This window comes from Mesocricetus auratus, unplaced genomic scaffold (assembly GCF_017639785.1).
Source record: "Mesocricetus auratus isolate SY011 unplaced genomic scaffold, BCM_Maur_2.0 Super-Scaffold_100009, whole genome shotgun sequence".
In the NCBI taxonomy this organism is placed as follows: domain Eukaryota; kingdom Metazoa; phylum Chordata; class Mammalia; order Rodentia; family Cricetidae; genus Mesocricetus; species Mesocricetus auratus.
In genome coordinates, this window is record NW_024429193.1 from 70,018,546 (window position 1) to 70,026,005 (window position 7,460).

At 45.7% G+C, this 7,460-nt stretch overlaps 1 long non-coding RNA gene across 1 annotated transcript; it reads right to left on the reverse strand.

Annotated features, from left to right (window-relative positions):
* Window positions 1-589: 589 nt before the first annotated feature.
* LOC121142227 lies at window positions 590-6,849 on the reverse strand. The gene is made up of 4 exons (XR_005879206.1): window positions 6,248-6,849; window positions 5,134-5,223; window positions 1,722-1,865; window positions 590-1,342 (listed from the first exon to the last, which is right to left on the reverse strand). It is a non-coding gene; the product is annotated as an uncharacterized LOC121142227 (long non-coding RNA).
* Between the last annotated feature and the right edge of the window lie 611 nt (window positions 6,850-7,460).

Here is a 7,460-nt window from a genome sequence, read left to right on the forward strand (position 1 = left end):
TGCAAATTCCTGCTTGTCACCACAATTATGCTTATAGCTGATAAAATTGTGGAGGTTGCAGAGTTACATTCAAATTGAGACCCAAGCATAACCCACTTGCAAGATGCATTGCTAATTAATTTACATATTGCAAACGTAAACCAAGGCCAGCTCAAACCAGAATGACCAGGGAAGGCTCAAATGGTTAATGCTTACTGGGCCTTGAAGGAACTGACTGGACCATCCTGGAGTTTCTGAGAGGAAAGAGTGATGGGTGCCAGGAGTTTTGCTGGCTGGAAGTCAAGGCAGCTATGAAGAGACTGGGTGAAGGCAGTGTGGTTTTATTTGCTTCCTGTTGGGTGCCTGTGGAGCCTGTAAGAGGTGGGGCCTAGTGGGAGGAAGTCAGGCCATTAGGGGTGTGCCCTTGTAGGGAATATTAGCATCTGCAACCCCTCCTCTCTGGTTTTGCTTCCTGGCCACCATGGAACAAGCAGCATAGCTCCACCACATAATCCCTTTACCACAGGCCCGCAAACGGCAGAGCTATTGGGGAAATTGGGGTTTCCTTTTGGGTTCTTAGTCTCAGTAATAAAAGAATTTAGAGATAGGCTGGGAAGGAAGCGCAAAGACAATTTTATTAGAGTTTTGAAAAGAAAACAAAAACAAAAACAGGGCAGGTAAGCTGCCAGGAGAAAAGAGATGAAGAAGAGCCAAGAGCCTCGACTTGTAGGTTTACGGCCTGTCCTAGTTAGAGGTCCTGTTGCTGTGATGAAATACCATGACCAAACTTGAAGAGGAAGGATTTATCAGTCTCACACTTGCACATCACAGTCCATCACTGAAGGAAGTCAGGACAGGAACTCAAGCAAGGCAGGAACCTGGAGGCGGGAGCTGATGCAGAGGCCATGAAAAGGAGGTGCTTTTCAATGTGCTCCACGTGGCTTGCTCAGCCTGCTTGCTTATAGGACCCAGGACCACCAGCTCAGTGGTTCCATAAGAACCACCCCAGGCTCCACTCACGATGGGTGAAGCCCTCCTATATCAATCACCCAGAATCACCAGCCCAGGGGTGGCACCACGCACAGTAGGCTGGGGCCTCCCACAGCAATCACAAAGAAAAATGCCCTACAGGCTTACCTGCAGCCTGATCTTATGGAAATATATTCTCAGCTAAAGTTTCCATCTCTCAAGTTTCTCTAGCCTGAGTCAAGCAGGCAAAAACTAGCCAGCATAGGCCAAAAAAGCAGGTATGTTCGACTATGGAGGCCCCATAGCTGCTAGGAGGGATGGGGTAAACATCTCAGAGAAGGAGTGAGAATGCCCAGAGCATCTGTATAAGTATTCCTTAGCTTTTGGTCAATAGCTAAAAAAGAAACAAGGAAGAAAAAGGAAAAGTTAAGCTTAATGGGGTAGGCCCAAATAAGGGAGAGACATTTTTAGAAAGAATAAGCACATTATCTCATCAAGGGGATAATTATTCCTCCCATCTCCTCTGTGTCCTTCCATAAATCGTATTTTTTTTTTTGTGAGATGGTTTCCTGGACAGTGACTGACAGGCCCAGCTATATCAACTCAACAAAGCCCTGATTTATCCCCCTAAAGCTGACCACAAGGGAGTGATTCTTCCTCAGTGGCCTCCAAGCCTCTTAATCCCTGTTCCAGAACTAAATAACCAACCAATTGTGGACTAGGGCAAGCAGCAAACAGAAATTTTGGCTAGCCTAGCCTAGAAAGGTACTTACTGTCAGAGAGAAAAATGACAAACAGACAGGAATTCTGGTGGTTCCAGATGGAGGACCACTTCAGGATACCACCACTGGAACATTTCGACTTTAGTCCTCTTCAGTCTTTTGTCTTTCTTCTCAAGACCCAAATTTGGGGACAACCTGTTTGAGGGGAAACACCCTTAGTTTATTTTTCTACTTCCTAATTTGAGTATGGCTTCAACACATGGGGCCCAGCTATAAACTACTGAGTTTCAGCCTCCCTTGCAGCCAAGTGTAGCCATAAAAGGAAGTTCTTGCCAGCTGGATAGGAGTCCAAGTGATACACAGCCATTTTTGGCCTGTGTCCAAAGTCACAAAGTAAGGTCTTTTCCATGTCCCCTTTCTCTGGTTGGATAGAAATGGCAAAGTTGGGGACAATTGTAGAAGCCGCATGTTGAGGAAGGCAGTGTCCCTGCTTGCCCAGATCCCTGTGTGACTACATGAAACAGGGCCTATCTGTTGGCTCTGGATCCATTATAATAAAGACAACCTTCTGTCTTGTTTGGATAGCACTGTGGGGTGTCTTTGCTATGGCTACTGAACATCCCCTTGGCTCAGAGAATTCTGTGGGCAACTTTCATCAGGAGAATTGGATCCTTGGAAGGAAAGCAAGGGATGTTTATTACAATAGTTATTGCTGGCGATAGGATCCTTCTGCACCATCTACATCCAGTGCAAGTGCCTTGTTTTGAAATCCCCTGTCTGTAAATACCTCTTTCATGGCCACTCGGACCTGTGACTTGCCCTGAGTGTGGCAAGCATGGAGCTGCTCTCCTCCCCTTGCTGAAGCAGTAAGCATAGAGCCTCACTTAAGGGACAGATGGGCTCATCCACTACCCGTTAAAAGTGAAGCAATTTTGGTGCCTGTTCTCTTGTTTCTGTAGCTGTCACATTGGTAACACAGTCTGTAATATTGATTAGCACCTGCCCAGCCTCAGCAAGCACCATTATGTGCTAACCACTCCTAAGGAGAAGCTGTTGCCAGGGAAATAAACAACTCATTAGTCTAGGGAAAGAATGGTTAGCAGAGGCACGCATCTCTAATTTGTATTTTTATTTTGTGTTTTATTTTCAATTAATAAGAAAATACTTATTGATCACCTTCTAGCTGCCTAGCACTGCTTTCATTCTGAGTAGAACAATTTATTGTTTTCAACAACATGGGCATTGCATAATAATAATAATAATAAAGCACTTGAGTTAAAACACACATGCACATAGTCATATGTTTGCTTTAACTCACTGTTAATGACAACTTTGCAATTCCTTTCTGGAAAGCAAAAGAGGAATGGGATTTATTTGCAATACTTTCATTGTAGAGTCAACTTTTTCTGGGATATGCTTATTTTAACTTCGATGATGCTGTTAATGTTCTCCCCTCTTCCTCCAAGGCCCACATTCCATTCCTGGGACAGTCTCTCTGCACACATTCTGGCACAACACAGATGTGCAAGCGGCCCTCATTAGCTGCGCCAGGAGGTTTGCTCCCACCTAGAAACTGTCCTTGATGACCTCTGGTCACTCCCATTTCTCAAACTGCAAATCTTTAGATCTGATCCCTTGTACTTGACCCAAGAATCTGGTTCTTATCAGCCAGTTTTGACCACCACTGTTAGTGTACAAAACCTTCTCACCAAAATCAAATGATTCTTAGGCATTGTATCACAAGCTCTAATTGGTCTTAATAATAAAATCCAGATTTAGATATTAGGAAGTGAGAGCTGAAAGATCAGAGAAGCAGATCATCCAGCCACTAGAGTTACCTCTGTGAAATCTCCAGACCCAAAAGAGGCTTAGCACCTGTCTCCTCCCACCTTATATTCCTCTCTCTGCCAAGCCATATCACTTCCTATCTGTCTGTACAGGCCCTCAGACCTCTATGGTTAACTAGTGGCTAGCTCCACCCTCTGATCTACAGGCAAGTTTTATTTGTTAGAGTACAAACGAAATATCAACAAAATGCATCAGTATTTTGGCAGAGATGCACAATTCTGGAGAGCTAGTTCTGTGGTATGAGGAAAACTATTAAATGGGTTTTCTTTATTTAGAAATGGACACACACCCATCTAGACAGTAGATTTAGGCAAAAAGAAATTATGAGAACATTTTCTGTATGGTGGACTAGAGTGAGAATTTGTCGTTGGGGAGGAGTAGAGTCTAGACCCAGAAGATGATCGGGATAAAAGTCTAGAACAGACCTTCCTCTGATGATGGAACACTACTCGGTTATCGTTTCTATTGCTGTGGTGAAACACCATGACCTAAAGCAACCTGGGTAAGCAAGGGTTTGCACTTCCATCAGTCCATCACCAAGGGAAGTCAGGGCAGGCATTCAAGCAGAGCAGGAACTCAGGTCAGGAGCTGATGCAGAGGCCATGAGAGAGTGCTGCTTACTGGTTTGCTCTTCATGGCTTACCCAGACTTCTTTCTCACACACAGTAGGACCACCAGTCTAGGGTTGGCACTATCTACAATGGGCTGAGCCCTCCCACACCACTCGCTAACTAAGAAAATGCTGCATAAACTTGACCATAGCCTGATCTTGTGGAGGCATTTTCCTATTTGAGAGTCCTTCTTCCCAAATGATTCTAGCTTGTGGTCAGCTGACATGAAACTAGCCTGGACAAACCCTTTCCTATCTCCACTGTTCCAAACAGTGGCCTCTACCCTCAGTGACCACTGAGCATTTTTAAGCTCAAGCATTTTTCTTTGTGTAGTGACTGCTGTTTTTGTCTCTCTAGGTCTACATGAAGAGCCTTAGCAACTTCAAGTTGAAGCTTTAAGGTAGTCAAGAAACAAACAGTGCAGAGGTATCCTGTGCACGGTGTCACACATAGCACAGAAGGGAAAGGGGAAGGTGGGCATGGAGAGAGTAACAAAAGACCGAGGTCCACGGTCAGACACACAGGGAGTAGGGAGATGCACCAGACGTGTGTCCCTTCATCTGTCAGCTGGACTTTGTCTCAGTTCATGGAACCCTTGATGATTTGCAGTACCTGTGACCCAGGCCCGCATTTGAAGTAGTCTGTTGGGTATAAACATCGGGACTGGACAGAGACTGTGAAGGGCAAGTTTAATCTGATGTTTACCCACAGCCCTTTGATCTCAGCTAACCCAGTGCTGTGTGCGTATGAGATAGCAAGGTCCATTTTCTGAGGAATGCTGGCTTCACTGGGCTCTCTATTCCTTCCTCTCCTTTAGCTTATTTCCTAAGCAATCACCAGTAGTAACAGGACTCCCTGGGTCACTTTTCTGCCCTTGTCAGTCCCCAGCAAGCCTAGTTCCCTTGTAAACCCTACATTCAAACTTCCACTGGTTCAGAAGAAATAGTGCATCAAAGGTGGCCCTTGCACATGGGAAGGGGCTCCAAGCAACAAGATTTACCTACATGTAAAGTAGCAATGTCTCCAACTTCTCCAAATTCTTTATGACATGAGGGTTGGCCCAGGCTGAAAGCAATAGCAGGAAATGAATGACTCTAGAAATAGAGAATTAAGCATGTTGTTATGCATATTGGAGTGGCCATAGAATACAGTTCTTTGCTTTAGGAGTGGGATGGGAGGGTGAAGAAGGGAGAATTTTCATTTTATTTTTATACCTTTTGAATGGTTTGAGTCTGCATCTTCGAGGAGAGTGGGGCGGGGGAGCCCAGCCATACTTGTGCTGTCGACCTAATGCTGATGTTTAAGGGAGGCAATAGACCACGAGGCAGTCAGCTGCTGAAGGCTCTTAAAATAAAAATGAGTAGCTGGAGGTCTAACATGGCATTTCTTGGGGGTGCTGATCTAGTAAGGGAAGGGAGTATTCCAATGTCTTAAGTTGTGGATTCCTAAGTGTAAGGAGAGACTGGGAAGCAGGGATTATAGCCTGGCCCTGAGTTCCATGGTAAGAACTGGGTCTTATATATGATTGTTCTATGGACAAAATCCCACAAAGCTTGTGCAGTATCCCATCAGAAGAGGGACAAGAGAAGGGTATAAGGTCTTGACTGAACTGTCTTTTCACCTACATTCCCAGGGGTGTGACTTGAACAGAGCCATTTGAAACAGGATGGCAGTTAGAAGCATCCCAGGTAAGGATACTGAGTATGCGAACCATGGTTAATTTACCAGAGCCAGAGAAGCAACAAGGCTCTGCTTGAAGTGATTCTTTGAATGTAGGACCAAAAGCCACGCACTGCAGATCTACAGCAGAGCTTCAAGAGATGATAGGGAGAGGAAAAACTACCAAAGACCCATGAGCAGTAGCTGCCTTCCTGCCAACTACCAAAGCTAGTTCGAGACCAAAACATTAATTCCCTGAGCAGCAGAAGCTGGAAGTCACCCAAGCAGGGGGCGGGGTCCTTTCCTGCAGACACTGCCAAGCTTTGTTGTCATTCTGGAGGGTCCCTCTTAAGTGTTGTCCTTCCCCCTTCTCCTTTCTCCCCCTCCCCCTTCCCTCACCCTCTTCCCTTCTATTATACCCTGCATAGTTACAGAGAGGAGATGGGCAGAATCACTTACCTACAGAACGAACTTGGAGCTGTAGCTGTGGCCTGATGAATTAGTAGCTGAATCACTTTGAGCATCCACTGATAAGCTACTGCAGGCCTGAAAGCAGCCAAGAGCCCTGGGAACCTCTCCGACTTTCCCCAAGCAGCTAGATAATAAAGACAGACTAAGTTGAAAGCCACAGGCTTTGCTCCTCCTCCGACAGCGGGAAAGTGTTGGGAAAGTGTCTGATTCTGTCCTTGTGGCTGGTCCTGAGTACTCGCATCGCTTCAGTTGCCCCTGGAGCCGGGTGCAGACAAACACAAGGTTCCGTTCTTGTCTTTTCAAAAACATCACATTGGCTTAATTATCTTAATTGGGGGAAAAGTAGCTAACTACTGCAGCTCTCTCCGCCATGTTGTAATGGAGCCACCAGGGTAAAGGAGCTGACGTCCGCCCTGGGTATTTAAATACTTGCTGCCTCAGAGTGGCTGTCACATTTGGGTTTGGGAGGAGAGCTCCCACCCTTCTAAGGTGGGATGGTTAACATAGTGATAACAATTTATTCTTTCTGTCCTTCAAGGAAAACCCACCCCATGGCTTTCTGGGAGTCAAAAGATTCTGGAGTGCCCATGATTTTCTGCTTGAGGAAAAGAATGGCTTTTTGCATAATTCTGAGAGCAAGCAACCTGACTCCCCGCCACATCATGGAAAATTCCAAGATATACAATGAATGAATTGAATAGAGGTCCCAGCAAGCAAGCATTGATAGGGAGGTGTGTGGCATTTTACAGCAGTCTCCTGCCTGGAAGCCACATAAAAGCCCAGTTTGCAGTGTGTAGCAACTGCATTTTTCTTGTCTCCAGATTCCAGTTGCGAGAAAGTGGCATGCTGTAAGGGAACACCATGGCTGCCAATAACAGAAACTGTCTGAGGTTTCTGAGGAACTGGTAAACGACAAGGGATGGAACAGAGGTGGCCTTGGGAGTTCATATCTTGGCTTGAGTTTCTGGACACAGTTCTTGTTGATCTTAACAGCCCAACCCCAGGCAGGAGTGAGAGGAGATTGGGTAATTAGGTAGGTAAAGGGCAGGCAGGCTGTTAAATGGTTTCCTTTTGTGTTGCTGTGGCCAAAGTCCCCGAGACCAGCTAAAAGGAAAGAATGTTTGCATCTCTCTTGTCATAGCAGAGGCACAAGTCCATCATGCCCGAAAAGGCATGGTAAAACACGGCAGTCCACGCAGTG